The 18,597-nt window shown below is 49.6% G+C and overlaps 1 pseudogene; it reads left to right on the top strand.

The window, feature by feature from the left end:
* The first annotated feature begins 15,215 nt into the window (after positions 1 to 15,215).
* LOC120837188 lies at positions 15,216 to 17,597 on the top strand (annotated as a pseudogene).
* The last annotated feature ends 1,000 nt before the right edge of the window (positions 17,598 to 18,597 follow it).

Genomic DNA, 18,597 nt, shown 5'->3' with positions numbered 1-18,597 from the left:
AGACAAAGCAAGGCATTAGTTTCGTGGACTTCGGCTTTTCTTCCCCGTAGCCTGTTAAATATAGACCACTCCAATAATCGCCTTCTGCGTGCTGGAATGTTTTTCTGCTGGGCTGATGAGCACGCTCCGCGCGTGCGCGCTTTCTCCATTCTACGCATGACCAGACGCCGCGCATGCCCCCCCCCCCCCTAGTCCAGTGACTCAGCATTTAATGCCTGGGTGATATGCGTTAGAAAGGTGTTTAGGGGGCGCAGTTTCGAAGCTAGAAAATAGTGCCAACTAGAACAAGCTAGTGGTTCATCGTAGCATCCTATATAGAGGAAATGTCAGCAAGGTCAGTGCCAGAACCGGCCGCAAAACCAGTGAGAGTACGAAAGAGCTAGTCTAGAGTCTTTTGGTGTGTGTTTTAGAAGCATGAGTTCTATCGAGGGATATTTAAGCGAGGCTAAATCCTCCCTTTATATAATTCACGATTCGCGCTGCTTCCAAGTACCGGCTGCCATTGTTGTGCGAGCAGACAAGGCATATCCTTCGAACGAGTGCTGCATGTCTATTTGCTTTCAATAGTTCCTGACTTTAGTGCTGTACCACCGTTTTCTTCCAAGAGCTGCACGAGATTCGGGCCTCTTGCTTTGGCACATTTGTCGCTACTTGCACGAAAAACAAAAACATATCAAGGGGCGTTAAGGTGCAACCCCACCGTGCATGATGTTTAGTTGCTTTTTTGACAGCTTATAACTTTCTTTCTATGTATCTTACAATTGTCAAGTAAATGTCAAGTTAAAATGTTGTTTTTCAACACTATTTTAATGTCTCAATTTTACGATTATTTTTAGTTGTTAGTTAATTATTTAGCTTTTAATAAACCACAGTCTCGAATATTGAAAACAAAATTCCGAAGTTATAACGTCCTATCGTCCACGATATTTAGCGTGAGCGTTCGGTTAGATGTAATAAATTAAAAAAAAGTAAGCAACGAACTTTGCAGCTAATTTATATTTTAAAATAAAAATAAAGTTTAAAATGGTATTATTTTTGGGTGCTATAAAAACGGAATCAAGTCGATTAATCAAAATAAGGAGATATTAAATTATGAAGCATCCTTCGATAATACATTTCTTAGAACTTCCATATTGATATATTACACGTAAGAATGTTATTACACCTCAAACTTTTCGCATTCAGTTAGGGAAAATTTAATTTTTCTTAATATAAAATACAGGTGGCGACACGCGCCCAATAGCAGCCTGATCTGCATTTTCCGTCATGTGCTGCTTGGAACGCCACGTGAAAGACAGAAAAAGTGCCAGATGCAAGAGTGTCAGATGTCTCGATGCTTGCAGTGAGCGAGCCAGAGATGTCAGAACAACAAGAGCGAGGCTGCGGATGCACCACAGCTGCTTTTGCGCGCGTTCTACTGTGCGTCGGTACACATGCCCGACGCGATCCAAATTAAATGGGCGCCATGAAAGGGATTCTGCCATTTCGGATTCCGCCACGTATGCGAAAACATTTTAATGTTTTTATCCACTGCAAAAATCATTTTCGCAATCAAAAACTATGCCTGTCGGAATGGTTCCAGTATATTTTGTTTCGAAAACCGCCTTGGTGGCTCTTAACTGGCAATGATATTAAAACAAGGCACACAACATTTAAACGTCTCATTGTCTCCGAACCAACGCGCTGGCCCATGAATCCATATCTGTCGGATTTAAATACCGGCCGAGGTGCCCGCACTCTGACGGAGGCCAAGGCTGAGATTTGGGTTGCACGTCAAAAGATCTCCAGTTAAACATACTGGAGATCTTTTTCTCTTTCTGTACCTGTGCGGTCGGGCTAAACTAGTGCCACTAAATAAGCCACGCTTCATACACATCTTGGTGCATAAAATGATTGTTGTAAGTTGTCTTAAGCTTTATCTCAATGTCAAATCACAAGAAACGCTTTTCGGTTGTCCACAAATGTTTAAACAGTTCGCGATAGAGCAAAGCAGTATTACCTGAGCTTCTTAACACCGAAACTAATGGCGGAGGAATTCGCACTTTTGAATCACGACGATCGGCAGTTGCGTTTGCTTTGTACTAACCACCAAGATGGGGGCGGCTACAACAGTAATGGGATAAACAGTGCAGATACTTTAAGCGTAGCTCATTTGGTTTAGCTCACTAGGCCAAACTAGAGTTCCTGTATAGCTACCTACGGTAGCAGAGTGGCGCATTCAGCCTCGGCGAGTGGCCGTAGCGCCGGCTTCCCCGCGCGCCCTTGATGCTTTGCTCCTCACGTGACTAAATTTGGCGAATAGCGGCGCCGCGGGCGCCGCCGCTCGAAGCAAACAGGGTCCTCCCCCCCCCCCCCCCCCCCCCACCATCTTTCACAACGCTTAGAAGAAGAAGGGAGAAGAGGAAAGGGAGGCGGAAAGCAGGGAAACATGCGCCGGGGCAAGAGAAACGCCGGCGGAGCGACCGTAAAGGTGGCTCTCTTGCACGTCACCGGATGCTTTGCTCCTCACGTGATGGATCTCTGCGAATAGCGGCGTGGCGGCGCGGGGAAAACAAATGCGCAACTCTGGCTCCCGTAGGGAGCCTATACAGGAACTCTAGGCCAAACCAAGTGCCGTGGGGGCATACCTCGGCAAACCTCACTCATGAGGCCCTCACTCACCCTCACTCACCCTCATCTTCACAGGTGAGGTGAGGGTGAGTGAGTTTCTGAACCAGGAAAATTCATGAGTGTGAGGGTGAGTGAGGGCCGTGAGGGCCGTGAGGGCCGTGAGGGCCGTGAGGGCTGTGAGGGCTGTGAGGGCGGTGAGGGCCGTGAGGGCCGTGAGGACGGTGAGGGCCGTGAGGGCCATGAGGGCTATGAGGGCGGTGAGGGCGGTAAGGGGTATGAGGGCCATGAGTGCGTGAGGGGCGTGAGGGCGGTGAGTGGCGTGAGGGCCATGAGTGCGTGAGTTGTGTGAGGGCGGTGAGTGCGTGAGGGGTGTGAGGGCCATGAGTGCGTGAAGGCAGTGAGTGGCATGAGAGGCGTGAGGGCCGTGAGGGCCGTGAGGGCGGTGAGTGCATGAGGTGGGGTGTGAGGGCCATGAGTGCGTGAGGGCGGTGAGTACGTGAGGCCCCCTTCAGATCGAGCATCTTTCTCAGCAATTTTGGTGTTAATGGCGGGTTGTTCTCTAGCTTTCCCTAGATCGACACGAATTGCTGAGATCGGGTTTGGCTTGAAATAAGCAAGCAACTCGGAGCAATTCAAATACGTTTAAAGCGGCTGCATCCAATCAGGGACGCAAAATTTTCACGTGATACCTCGTGCCGGTGATGATGACACCGAAAGACTTGGTTCTGGTTTGAAATCGATCGTTTTTTGGAAATAAACTGTTTCAGAAAGGTGCATTAGTATTCTTAACGAGATTTAAATGCATAAAAACACGTTTTTAACGTGTAATTTTGTCTAAGTAGTGCAAGAAAACTAAAAGTTTATGATGACGATGGCTAATTGCAGCAATTGGTTGCTGCGTGTGATCGCGGGCGGCCCGTATTGCTGGTGTTGCGACGTAAAGTTTCTGGGCGAAATTCCCCCATCTGAAGCTGGCCTGAGTGGCGTGAGGGCCATCAGTGCGTGAGGGGCGTGAGGGGAGTGAGGGCCGCAAGGGCGGTGAGGGGCGTGAGGGCGGTGAGTGGCGTGAGGGCGGTGAGTGGCGTGAGGGCCGTGAGGGTGGTGAGGGCCGTGAGGGCGGTGAGGGCTATGAATGCGTGAGGGCCGTGAGGGCGGTGAGGGCCGTGAGGGCGGTGAGGGCGGTGAGGGCCGTGAGGGCGGTGAGTGGCGTGAGGGTCGTGAGTGGCTTGAGGGCCATGAGTGAGTGAGGGGCGTGAGGGCCGTGAGGGCGGTGAGGGGCGTGAGGGCCGTGAGGGGCGTGAGGGCAGTGAGGGGCGTGAGGGCCGTGAGGGGCGTGAGGGGCGTGAGGGCCGTGAGGGCGGTGAGTGCGTGAGGGCCGTGAGGTTCAGTGAGGGTGAGTGAAGGGCTGAAGGTGAGTGTGACTGTGAGGGTGAGGGTGAGTGAGGGGCTGAAGGTGAGTGTAGCTGTGAGGGTGAGGGTGAGTGAGGGGTTTAGGTGAGTGTGGCTGTGAGGGTGAGGGTGAGTGAGGGCGACCTAAAATGCCGACCTCTGCGTGGGGGTTCGTTAACCGAGTGTATTGTGGCACCGAAGACCAGAGCACGTGGAGAAATGCGCGAGCGCGAGCTCCGTTCAAAGCACGGAGCTCACGCTGCAGAACCGGTAGGGACTAAAGCTCCTCGATGTGTTTGTGTTGATCTTTCAAGTGACGTAAAATGTGCCAGGGCACCAGGCCAGTGTCTTGAGCGGCCCTTGGAGGCAAATGACGGCGCAGCACTAAAATGACTGGCTCTTGAAAGCGAATGGCGGCGGAGCACCCGCTCGTGGCACGTGTCTTGCGCGTTTCCGCAGCATCGGTTTGCGGTACTTATAAAAAACGTCTTTCTCAAGGGGCTTTAGCAGGGACCCTGGGTTCTGTCGCCCATATGCATCCTACAGTTGCGCGATCGTGTGTCATATACTGTGTAATGTACGTTAAAGATCCCGAGCTAACAGTTGTACTGCACTTTTTATAATCTACAACGGGCAACAATGCCGCCGTACGAAACTCTTGCTCTCTAACAAACTGACGACTAATTTTCACAGTGCCGTTAGATTGCAATTTTAATCTGTGTTGGCGTGCTCGTGTTCTTTTTTTTTTCTCTGTATTTTTGATTATGCGACTCTTACTTATAATGAAACAGACTATTGTTTTCGGACTTCTGGAAAAATAATATGAAACTAAGAAAATGGCCCGCATTTAATAAAAAGAATTGAAATAATAAAATTTATTATAATTGTGTTTTAAAACGTTTGAGCACACCAAAAGCTATAAACGCGAGCTCCATGCTTTGGATGGTGCGCTTGTTCACTGGAAGTTTAGTTCAGGGCAGCGTGCTCGCAATTGTAAGCTCCGCTTCGCTCGCACGATAAAACCACATACTTTACTGGTAATGTATTTAGTGAAACAAAGCTTGTCTTCTGCATATGTGCAAGGCCGTCAGTTTTTGCGAGATTACACGCTTGTTTATCATTATTGTTTTCGTTTCCCCCTGCTATTCAGTTGGTGCTCTTTTGTGTGCTTCGTGCATTAGAGGCCAAGGCAACCCAGGAGCATTCTATTTCGCGGATTGTAAAAAAAACTTACGCAACTTGCCGCGGGTGCCACAATTAATACAAAATATTTTAAACTTCACATGTGACCGCTTGCCCTAGTAAACAATGCCATTTGTCAAGAACAATTGCGATTGAATGAAATAACGTGGGAAAACCTCGTTCTAAGCATGCGGCCGTCGGCATGCAGTGAATACTCATAATCGGCGCCTAGATGATTGGTAGCTGTCAGCGGGTGGATTTTTATATTAACCAAGAGTTAGAATGTTTCCTTTTTTCTGGTGTAAGCAATCAGGAGGCAACTTACACGAACTCTGAGGGTAATAAAGTACCATGAGCATTTAAACATAACGGTCTAAGCAGTAGATATGTACAAGCTTTAGCTTTTGATAGACCCTTAACTTGATACGCTCAACGGCAGTGTAAAATGTAGTGCTGTTTCAGTCTTAATCAGCGTACCTGTACGTGCTTGCTCTAGATTTTATACAACGTCAAACTCTACCCGTTTGCATCTTTTTCATTTCTGCGCACCGCTACTTGCGCGCATAAATCACCAAATTAAGACTGGTACATTGCTTAAACTATGTGCGAAAGCTATCCATAGAACCATAATTTTTGCCTGGCCAGTCACTGCATTTATCACTGAACTCGTATTGAAATTAATTCGTATCATTTATTGCTGCGAGTTAATTTTAACCTCGGCGTTTTTTTTTTATTACGAATCCCGCACAACTCCTACTTTGTATTTATCAAACTTAACATCTAAACCTGAGCGTCATTTTTTGTGTTTTCCAGTCTCGTGGTTTTTGTCAAAATAAAACCCAGCTACCTAAATGAGACACCTGACCGCCCCAAAAATAGTTCATTTGTTTTGATTTTCGAGGTATTTAATTCCTCAAGCTAGAATTTTGGAAACCCAAGTCTATCACGTCATCACGTTTTCTTGAAAATTCACAAAGAGCCAAACACATGCACGACAAGAGGGCCGGCCCGTCATATAAATATGATTACATTGAATTATGTGTAATTAACCTCGGAAATCTCCGGTAACGGCGCACATGCAATTTTATAGTTGTCAACGCGTCGGTTGTTTTGTTGTGCATGTTTATCGCCTTTTGGCTCAGGGCAATCTTCGCGTTTTGTTCCCCTCACATTTGCTGGAGACGTGAGCTCGGAGCGTAGGCAACTGGCCTTCTTGCACGAGAACTGGCGCAGCCGTGCGCGTTCCAAAGAAAGCTCGTGCAGAAAAAAAAAAAACAAGCAAGGGACCAGGGATGTCGAATTCAGGATATAAAGAAATACCCCACTGTACTGAGGCGCCACCAGTCACGATTTCTCGCATTGATGTACAGACCTGGAATCCCACCACCATCTGTTGGTTCAGAATCACACTAACCAAGGTTGGGGTTGCACCTTAAGCGAGGCTAAACCCCTGTCTTGCAGGTGACGTTGAATAAGCCAGCCTCGATCGTGCAGCCCTTGGAAGCAAATTGCAGTGGCACAGCACTCAAATGAGGTGCCATTGGAAGCGAACTGCGACGGAACACTCGCTCGAGGGACGTGCTTCGCGCGTTCTCCCAACAATGGTTGCCGGTAACTGGGAGACACATAAGGCACGCATTTTATTGGTGGTATTTATGCGAAGCTAGAGCAACTAAATAGAGGAGCCGAATTATCGCCTTCGTTTTCCTTTCGCCGCCAACGACTCATTGGCGGTGAAAGGGTCGCATGCAGCAAATTTGACTTCCGCGCTAGGAGGGAATCCGCCTCGAAGAGCGCCGGGTTTGGGGCAGGGCATCTGTTTCCCTTTGCGCCAGCGAAATCTATACCTTGCACTGAAGATCTTGCACCTTCGGACAATGTGTGTGCCACTTAGATACGATGTAAAGGCGCTATTCATATGGCGCGAACGCAATGTCGGTTTCGCATCACAAACTTTAAAGTTTAGATTAACATTTTTTTTTCGGCACCATCATATTCGCAGAGATTTTTGCGTAAATCGCATGCAGTGATTGAAACTCTGTGTGCAGGGCCATTCCCAAAGCCTACGCACTAAGACACTAATTGGAGCGTACTTTCTAACCTAACCCTGTGAGTTAGATTAGATTAGACTGAATGAGTAAGGTTAGCCTAGAATGATCCCGGCCGATGACGTCTCGAAATACAGTAGGACTCGAAAAATACTAATGTGCGCAGGAGTGGTGAACAAGCTAAGCACCATGCTAATTCTCCCTGCGTCCATGGCGCGTTCTTTTTTTTTTCTTATTTAATTGTACGAATGGTCTGTCGTGACGTCCCAAAAGCGTCCATTGTGAAAAACCTTACTGCTTCACGGGTAAAATTTGCAGCACATATTGAAGTGCCACCAAATGTTTCTTGATCCCCTCTGAAAAACGAACAAGTAGGAATGACGACTGGTAAGATGGTGATCATGTCATGTGTAAACTATATACAGGGGGACTATTCGCAAATATCTGGATGAATGAAACCTTACCGGTCCAGTGGAACAAAGACCACCGAAAGACAAAATCGATCAGTATAAGGCTCATTTATCCGCATATTTTCGAATCTTTCCTGTTTTGGAGACCGCGCAAGATGATGAAAGTGCCCCATGTGTAAGGGGGGGAGGGTGTTCGCTGGGTGCCTTATTTTAGTGCGCTGTTGACAGCGCATGCTTTGAACGAGATCTGATCTATACACTCCGTGCGGGAACTATAGGGGGCGCTTTGAAAAACGCGCGCAGCGCCGCTAGCGGAGGAGCTGGCGTTCGACCGTGAGGCCCGTTCAGCAGCCTGCGGCGCCTTTTCGCATGCGAAGCTGTGGCGGCGGAAGCGCGCACGGACGAAACTTTTGCTTTTTGAGCCGATACGTTGAGGGTGACGTTGCATGAGTGCTGGGGCAGGCCTAAGAAGGTCATTTAGCTGTTCTCTACTTCTTATATATTGAGTTTGAGTCGTTATTAAGGGTAATTTCCTTAGTTGCGGCCAAAAAAGGAGTTGGAGCAATTTTCCGAAAAGCAAGGCGGCCGCCACCATAATCGCTTTGAGTGGGAAATTCATTTCGCTCGTCGCTGTAAACGTAGGACTGCTGGAACGATGATATTGGAGGCGAGTGAGATGTTCACTAAGTTTCTGCACGAGGTGTGCCAAGTTTCATTACAGGTGTGAAAGTTGTTTCTAACGAATAAAGAAATAAAGCTGTACGGTATATCCAATATTGGACCCAAAATGTTGTGTTATAGCGGGCTGTGCAAAGTGCAGCCTTTGGAACACAGGTGCTTGGACGACAGTAACATGACACAGCACTTATTATACAAAAAAAGAAAAGGTGGCATAGGGAAACCAGGTGAAAATTTGGTTTGGGCGGCGTAACTCAGCGGGAACCGGTTTTTACCATGAAAAGGCTGTCAAGAGAATACCACTGGTCGGGGGAGGTGGAGACTTTAGAGGTAGGGACTAGTGGACTGTACTTCCAATTGAAACAACTTTACGAAAGGTGGTTCCAAAGCCGAGAAAACAAAGTTGTCGGCCAACACACGGTTTGGCCGCCAAGTGCTTTTGCGGTCAGCCGTTGTGTAATAAGCTGTTGTGCGAGGTGCTGATTTTCGGCCCACAGGTATTTTGACATGACCGTCACTTGGCACAACACTTATTATACCAAAAATAGTTGGCATAGCAAAACCAGGTGGAAATTTAGTTTGGGCGGCGTAACTAAATGGGAACTGGCTTTGACCGTCTAAGGCTGTCAGAAAATACCACTCATCGTGGGAGGTGCACACTTTACAGGTAGGAAGGGACCAGTGGACGGTACTTCCAGTTCGAACCACTTTGCGATAGGTGGCTCTAAAGCCGAGAAAAAAAAATTGTTGTCTACAGAACTCGGGATGTCAGTGTTTCCACATCCAAAAGGAGGCTGATCAAGAAAGAAAGCACAACACATAAACTTCCATACTCAAACACCGATTCTCCAGTGATTCCGAGTTTCATGGTTGTTTTCTTTAGATTTATATGTCACTTTTTTTACCGTTGGAATATTTCTTCATGAAATACAAATTGCGTGCCATATTTGTCCGAAAATATCATCGACACGTACAATGGGGACGAAACTTTTTTGGAGGGCATTCCTCCAACGAAATTGGCACTGCATACCCGCGAGTGTGGGATTGCATTTCAGTTCGTCCCATCGGCGCTGACACATGTTGGCGTTACTGGTACGAAAACAAACGCAGAGCGCAAAGCAGCAGTGTAGAATATGTCAGCCGTGCCGACACAGTGACAGACATGATCGGGACACCAAATTTCTCGCGTCGTACGGCACGGCTCCATCGTTGTCGCTGTCCCACAAAACATCGGCGAGGTGAAAAACTGTGAAACTTTGTCTCCACGAGATACGACGCATAACTATTGAAGCACTTAATGACGCAGCACAGGCTGTGAACCCAGCGCAACAGCACCATTCCGACTTCAGTGCGTACCAACGTACGCGGCGTGGTTTCGTTTCGTTTTCTCTGGGGTTCTCACTGCCTACCTTTGGTACCGGCCGCGCGGCGGCGCGCCAGTCGCGTCGCACGGAGTGTATAAGCTGGCAAGCTGTAAAGGCGCTGGATCCTAGGAAAGTGTAGCGCCATGGAATGGCCGCCATTTTGGTCCATAGAATAAGTCATTCCTTTCTTGCCTCTCAATTCTAGGTGATGCGATTCACGTTAGCGCCGAAAGATTGCGTTACGAAGCCCTTTTTTTACACGGAAGTTTTGTCATTCACACACAGGCGAGACAAGCGCACATCTCAGCACAGCCATCACATGCAGCGTCGGTGTTTGGCTGCATTGAAAAATAATTTTCCTAACTTGAAGTAAGCAAGGAGAGCAATATCATTCCACGAAATCTATGGAGATAATTGAAATACGCAGGAAGAACAATATCATCGTAATATATCTATGGAGATAATTTAAACACGCAAGGAGGACAATATCATTGTATTAGATCAATGGAGATGAGCGTGATTGATGGGTTCACTGCATTGGCGCATTTGGCTACAGTGACTGCCTATTCGGCTACAGAGCCAAATACGGTTATATTGGGGACGAGCGCTTTCAGTACGATGATGCTCCATAGCGATCTTGGCGCGGCTGATTCAAAACACCCTTTCGAAGCTCCAAAGGTTTCAAAGGATCGAAATGCCCATTCCTATGGCGACGGGCGCCGCTCAGTCAACCGCTTGGCGAGGTTTTAATCTTGTGCATGTTGGCATCTATTTGTGTCCTGTTTGCAGGAAGGGAAGGCAATATGACGCTCCTTTCGCAGTATCCAGCGACCTTAGTATAACACCAACCGTCTTGATGGCGTGGAATGCCCGTTCTAAAGGAACTGTGGAAACTGACCATCACTACGTGCCCAGCAGCCCTGGACTCAGATATAGCCGCCTTTAGTGAATACTGAGAATACTATGCTGAGCTTCGGCACTCGCTGGGACACTTCCAAATCGAACTGTTTTATTGGGCATCCTCGAATGCAGATACCGGAGCCACGGATAAAAGGCCGCTGGCTTGACACAGTTATTTTACGCCGTAAACATCTGGCTTCGTATAGCTCGGGAAAGCGTGCTCCTTTTTTAATAATTATTTTCGAGTGAAGCGTGCGAAGTAAACCAAGAAAAGGTAAATACCAGTGTTGTAGGCATTACCGAAAAAAGTAACGCAATACGTTAGTCGTTACATGTATATAAAAGGAACGCTACACTTAACAATAAAACGTAGCGCACGTCACTTTTACCTGACTTTTCATTATAAATGAACGTTTTACTGTTTTGACGTTACAGCTATACATAAGCACCTTATTTCAAGAAACATATGTCAATGCATAAAGTTAACACTATTACTTTATCTTTTCACGGTTCCACCTGAATACTGGCGAGGAAACAACGCGAATAGAAACTCTAAAAATGCACTTTATGCGACTCGGCGAAAAGAATTGAAAGTGATTGTTTCTTTACTTCATAGAAAGATGATGTATCGATTAACGTAACTTCGTTACCCGTTACTCAAAAAAATAAGTGAGGTAGGTACGTTATCCGTTAATGCTGCGAAAATTAAACGAGTACGTTACAAAGTTACAGAAAACGCCGTTATTTGTAACGCGTTACTGCCAACACTGGTAGGTACTCACCTTATCGCTCATCTGCCTGACCCTTTGCTTCGAGACGCCCGACGGTCTTCTTGCGGATTGGGTGGTGCTCTCTGGGCGGTTTTCAGACACCAAGTCCTTGGCCGATTTCTCGCCCGATGCTCTTCTTGCGGGTTGGTAGGTACTGGCTCGGCGGTATTCAAACGACGGGCTCTTGGCCAATTTCTGCCCCGATAGTCTCCTTGCGGATTTGACGGTATTGGCTGGGAGGAGTTCAAACAACGGCTCCTTGGCCGATTTGTCGCCCGGTGCACCTTTCGGGAGTTGCTCTGGGTCCTCCCTGAGGTCCTCCTTGTTCTCCCGGATCTTCAGTTGCTTCTTCATGGATTAAAATAGTAGTGTTGGTCGGTTTGACTGATTATACAGAGGAGTGTGTTGCCGCCGTACAGAAACGAACTGAGGAGATCGAACAGCCTGTTTCCACGAGGAAGGGGAGAAAGTCTCGAGCTCGTGGTGGCCTCTTCTTTGTTCTCTATTCGGAATAAACATGGCGTGGCATCAATATGAGTTCATCTTCTTCGCATGATGGCACTCGTTACTTCAATTGGCTGCATGGAAAGGCAAAAAAAGAACACGCATTCAGAGAACACCTTTTGGAAATCTCTGCACGTTTTCTAAAAAACGACAATAGTCAAGAAAAAAAAAAAGAAGAAACCAGATGTTGAAAAACAGCGCGACTGGGACGAGGACACACAGGGATGAAGAGAACACAAGAGAAAGCGCCCCGCTGCCTTAATAGCCAGAAATCGAAACAACATTGAAGAACGCTGATCCGGTCATCAACTGGCGGGTATCCCCGCACTGGGTCTTTCCCAGTGCAAGTGAATCGACCTCGCCATGTCCCTCAAGTCATCTTCAATGCATTCGAATCACAAGGCCACCACCGAAAGGTACAGTCTGCCTTCCTCCATATGCGGTGACTCAATATCCGCATCAGAAGCTGATAACAACAGCGTGACTGGAAATCCTGCTGTGGGACCCACTCTAGAGGATCAGGGTGCTACCACGTCCCAGCGGCGGGTGATAATTCCCCCTAATGACATGGAAATGTCCGGCATCGATGACGAAGGCTGGACCCCAGCCAAGACATAAAAAAGCGGAAAAAACCGAGCTCGAATTCAAGCAACAGCACGGGCACAATCCGCACAGGCACCCTAATGACAGAAGGTCTTACGGTTATCTTTGTACCAGCTGACGAAGACACTCTAATTACGTCATTGAGCAGTCTAAAAGTATCCGATGCTCTGAACTTACTCTGCACAGAGTGCATAATAGAAATAAGGTACAACAGACGCCTGAACCTCATAGCAGTCGATACAAGGAATGGACAGACGGCGCGTGCCCTTCTAGACTGCAAGAAGCTATGTGGGATTCCAGTAAGAGCTTACGAACCGCTCCCTCGGCATTACGCTGTAGGCGTAATCACAGAAGTGGACACCGCGCTGTCCGAAGCACATGTCTGGGAGCATTTAAGACCTCCGGAAAATAGGGTAGCAAGACTTCGTCGACTTGGACAGAGCTCAGCGATGAAGATCTCCTTCTGCGGTACAACACTACCAAATTTTGTCTACCTTCGCCTTGTCCGTCATCCCGTGACCCTGTTCAAAGAACGCCCTATACAGTGCCGCAAATGCTGTCGCTACGGGCATCGCGAGGCATCCTGCAAAAACGCTCCTGTCTGCAACCGTTGCAGTGGCACTCATCCAGATACAGAATCCTGTACCGCACAAGAGAAGTGTGTAAACTGCGGTGAAGCCCATTCTGCCAAATCTCCATCTTTCCCAAAATGGTGAAAAGAAAGGAAAACTCGCAACTATGCTAAACATCACGCGGTCGACTTTCCCACCGCCAAAGTCGCCTTACATGACCCGATCGCTCCGAACCCAACAAAGGGCAGCGATGAGTTTCCTCCACTTCCCCAGATGTCTGCGGCCGGGGAAACCGGGAAGCAGGGACAGAACCAAGACAGATACGCTTCTATTTCAAAGGGACAGGGAAAAGGCAAGCCAAGTGCAGGCATTACCAACAATGGGCAGAATTCAGACGAAAAACCACAAGAAACCACTACTGAGGCCACAGTGTCTAAAGGTGCCAACCACCAACGTTCTTCGGAGAGGTACCGTCCACCACCACCAAGAACAGCACCACCAAGCCAGGGTTGGACTCCTCTTCTTAAGGCAGCAACTAACATGGCTTGCACGCTGCTAGCAACAGTGAATTCGGAATGGTCACGTTGCATACTTACATGTCTTCAAATGATACTTCCACTTGTGAGATCACTGTGAAACCGGGAGGGAACCAGTGCAGCAAGCAACTTACGCGCGTTCGTCACCAAAAACATTCATTCATACCCGAGAGGAATATGAATAACCTTCAAACTCGTTTCCCTGAGCTCTTACAGGCGAGACGGACTGCAGTGATACAAAAATCTAACATTTTTCCTCTAGAGGTACAGATATTTTCTTCTTTTTTCTACTACAACAATGAAGCCCGACCCAAAAAGCAATCTCGGGTATCAATCCTTCTAAGAGAAAGCTTTAACTACCAATCCACAGACATCCACGATTGGGGACACTAGTAGAAGACCTACAGCCCGCCCCCAGCCTCTCACCTGTTCCGCCCTCCAGTGGAACTGTAACGGCTTGAGAACGAGACTCCCAGAGCTACGCGACCACCTTTTACCCTACGCCTACGATGCTGTGGCCCTCCAGGAACCCAGAATGCCAGCAGGCAGCATACGCATTGCGGGTCACGTAGTTTACTGCAGCAGGCCTCTGGTGGCGGGCGTGACACCGCGAGCAGCCCTCCTAGTTCGACGAAACCTACGACAGATAGAGATAGACCTCAGCGATCTTTGCAGCGAAGGAGCAGATTTTGTGGCAGTAAAATTGGAATTCGGAGACCGTTACCTGATCATCGTCTCGGCATACGTGGCCCCTAATGTACCTTGGGACGTTCATGTACTCGCGGACATTCGCGCACTGGCCAAGGGAGAGGTTATAATTGCCGGCGACTTCAATGCCCATTCACAGTCCTGGGGAGACAGAAAGGACTCTCGGCGAGGTCGAGAGCTACAGGCAATGCTAGATAGGCTCGACCTCAGAAATATTACAAGTGGGAACCCGACATTTGTACGGCCTGGAGTGACGGGAAGCGTAATTGATCTGACTTTCACGACTTGGGCCCTACGTCTCAATGCAACTCCTCAGGCAGATAGCTGGGGGAGTGATCATCTACCCATTGTCATCGGAAGGCCGCCAAAAGCTCCTCTGAAGACTTGCCGCGTCGTCGACTGGGATCGCTTCCGTACCCTGCTCGGAGAAGCGCTGGAAGAAGGACGATCCTTGACCCCGCAACCGCTCTCCCGCGTCCTCCAAAAGGTCACCCGCGAAGTCAGAGTGCCAACAACACGTCCCAACCCCAAGCTCAAATGGCTAGAACTGCGGGCAAAAAGACGTCGCGCCCAGCGACGGTCATGGGCCACTGGAGATCCGGCAGATGTACTGGCATACCGGCGACTGGACGCCCAGTTCAGGAGGCACGGTAAAAAACTAGCTCGCCGACAATGGCGCCTCAATAGTACCACCTTAGAAAAACCAGCCGGAGGAAGCCGGGCCTTGCGGATGGCGAGAACACTAGCAGGTCGCCCAATCCCCCAAAACCCTGTCCTTGGAATGGCCGTGGCAATGAACCTTCAATCAACAGAGATGGCCGAACTACTCGCAGATGCATTTACTGAGGTTCCACCACTGCCGGCTGCCAGCCCGCCCCCCCCCCCCCCCCCCCCCCCCCCCCCAGGGTTGGAGCAAGTTCCGTCACCCAACAGCGACCCCCATGCAGCAGCCAGACGAAGACTTCACCCTGCACGAACTGCAGCACGTTCTCGATGCTCTCCCGAGACACCGTGCGGCCCCAGGCCCAGACGGAATCACCAACCAAGCATTGAGAGACGTTAACGAGTCGGCTGTCCCAGCAATGCTGACTCTAATCAATCATGTGTGGAGGACCTCTAAAATACCAGAAGCGTGGAGAGAAGCAACCACGGTACCACTAATGAAACCTGGGAAACCCCAAGACCAACTAAGCTCCTATAGGCCCATCTCATTGACATCATGCCTCGGCAAAGTGATGAAACGAATGGTGCTACGTCGCCTAGTCTACCACCTTGAGGCGGCCGGGGCTCTGCCAGACTGCTTATCGGGGTTCCGCCACCACAGGTGCACCGCGGACGCAATTGGTGACATCACTAGCTCGCTGGAGGAGGCCAAAGCACAAGGTTGGTCGGCGATGGCCGTATTTCTAGACGTCCGCAAAGCCTTCGACGCCCTTCTGCACCGAATCATCATCTCAGCCCTGCGTCGTTTCGGGGTATGTGGACGACCTCTTAACTATATTTGCGCATTCCTCACTGAACGCACCATTTGCGTAAAGGTCGGCGGAGCGCTGAGCAAGCCCCGACGAGTCGACCATGACGTTCCCCAAGGGAGCGTAGTCAGTCCGCTCCTGTTTGCACTGGCGATTGCATCACTCCCAGCCGCAGCAAGGGTAGGCGAGGAACCAGCACTCCCGATAAGCATGGCTGTCTATGCGGACGACGTGGCGCTTTGGTCCACGGCCCCAGGCTACCGTAGGAAACGGATGGCACGCGCCCTCCAGAGAGCACTTACAAACACTGTGTATCACTTGCATCAACTGGGTCTGACAACATGGGCAGAAAAGTCTGTTGCTCTATGCTACGCACAAAGGAGACCCTCAAAGTTCCAACCGACCCTGTTCATCGGAGATGTCCCGGTGAGAGTGGGGAAGACAGTCACGTACCTAGGACTCACCTTGGACTGGAGGCTATCCTGGGGCTCAGCAACGCAGGTGGTGCTCGAGAGGATGCGAACGCACACAAATATCCTCCGCGCCCTTGGTGGAACTACCTGGGCACATCACAACAAATGCTACTACAGCTATACAAGGGTCTCATTCTGGCTCGCCCACTCTACGCCTTGCCGCTCATTGGACTGAGCGGCAATCAGATCGAGAACCTAGAGAGAGCGCAACGCGTAGCTCTAAGAATTTGCATCGGAGTTCCCCGTTCGGCATCGTCACGACACACTCTTACCGAAGCAGGTATGAATACCGTTGAAAACCTTCTGCAAGAACGAGCGCTCGGACATCTCATCCGAATGAGCAACTGCGACTCTACCATCACGCTCTTGATAGGCATCGCCGAACGTACAGATTCGGAACTGGGAGCGCAGCTCTGCACTTTAGGCGACATCGCGGGTACACCAGGACCGCTAGCGCCACTTCCAGCACTACACACGGATCCTCACCCTCTGGGGGTTAGTATCTGCATACCAGGGCTGCGGACCAAGAAGAGCGCAGCAGTGGTAACCGCTCGGCAGCTGACGGAAAGTCACTTGGATGCGGAGTACGATGGGCGGACACGCATTTTTACCGACGGGTCGGTAGACCCATCTGGAGGCACAGCAACAGCAGCGGCTTTCTTTGAGGCTGCAGCCGTAGGTATACACGAGCGCCTGTCCCATCAGGCATCCTCTACTACCGCAGAGCTGGCGGCCATACGACTTGCCCTCTGGGGAATTCGGGCAGGCTGCGCACGGGGGCTCAGCTGGGTAGTCCTGAGCTACTCAAGAGCGGCTCTCCGGCTACTATCGGGGCTAGAAAGGGCTACGCCTCTGGCGCGGTCAGTCGCACAAGATGCAGCCGAGCTCCAGGAGAAAGGCCACGAGATTATCTTCCAGTGGATCTCCAGTCATTGTGGTATCAGGGGAAACGAAGTCGCCGATTCCCTAGCTGCGCAGGCTCACAAAAACCCTGGATGTCCGCTTTCTACAGTTCCCCGTTTCTCAGACGCCAAGCTTCTGGTGAGAAGAACCATCACACGACAGAATCCAGACCCGAGAGTGGCGGACGGCACGTTCTCAGCCCGTCTCCCACGAGGGTTGGATCGTCACACTGCCGCGGTGCTCCACCGTCTGCGGACCGCAAGCGCTTTCACTCCAGCGTGGATAGGCCGCTTCAGGCCTGATCTCACCCCCAATTGCCAAACCTGCCAGGAAACTGCCGACGCCGAGCACCTCCTCCTACACTGCACCGACTACAATGACGAGCGTACTGCCCTCCATAACGCCTATTCCCACCTCGGACTCTCCAGTGTTAGCCTGGAGGACCTTCTGCATCCGCGGGCAACGCGAGCTGTGATAGACATGGCACTAAAAAAACTAATAACTTACATGAAGGACACGGAACTCCTAGAAATTCCTTAGGAGACAACCTACAGTTCAACACACCAGAACAAGGCACGACTACCCAATCTACCGTTCCAGCTCATGATTACGAAATCTGCATATCAGACACAGCTTGTTCTACCAAGACAAGAAACGTCATTCCTTCAACCGAACGTTCGTGCCGATATTAGCCTTGAAGCAGTTACCAACCAACGCAGCTTTAAGATATTTAGCTATTCGCCCTAAGACGGCTCCACATCAAACTTCGACAGGCTTTGCGTTCTGAGGCTTGTGTCGTCCTACGACTCGACAGGCCGGCGACGGCCAGGACATCCCCCTGCACCTCGCTCCCCCCCCCCCCCCCCCCAAACCTAATCCTCTCTCTTTCTATCCTTTCTTTTTCACCCAATCCCCTTCCCTATCGACAGTGACATGTGCACACTAAGTGCACAAGCAACAGTCGATTTTTCCAAAAAAAAAAAACACTAAACATCGCTCTCACTCACTCATTAATTGGGAAGTATAGGAGAAAAACGAGGAGGCACCATTGGCTGAAATCGAGCTGAGCGTGTCACAGGGCGTCTTCACAAATTTGAGCGTGGCCAACCAGAAGCTGGAAATAATACCCAGGCGATAGTTGCGAGAAACAAACTTAATATGGGCGTCGGCGTAACTCTCGGTGATTGAAAATATAGTGCACGTGATGTTTCAATCACGGTCATCCCAAAATCATGGTGGAAAAGTGCGACTAGCTCACCGATCGACTTAATCCGTACGCCAGGTGCTGAGGGCCGAGAGTCTGCTGTCCGAGCGGTCACACTCTGTCCGAGCAAAACAGAGTTTGAGCCGCGCATTCGTTTCTTACATCTTTCTGCATGATCATGATCGAAACATCACGTGCACCCTATTTTCGACCATGAAGGGTTACTATATTTAACTCTTATTCGCTTATTAAAACCATATACTTGTGATTA

Source organism: Ixodes scapularis, unplaced genomic scaffold (assembly GCF_016920785.2).
Source record: "Ixodes scapularis isolate PalLabHiFi unplaced genomic scaffold, ASM1692078v2 PGA_scaffold2__306_contigs__length_199485367, whole genome shotgun sequence".
In the NCBI taxonomy this organism is placed as follows: domain Eukaryota; kingdom Metazoa; phylum Arthropoda; class Arachnida; order Ixodida; family Ixodidae; genus Ixodes; species Ixodes scapularis.
This window is presented reverse-complemented; position numbering and strand designations above follow the sequence as displayed.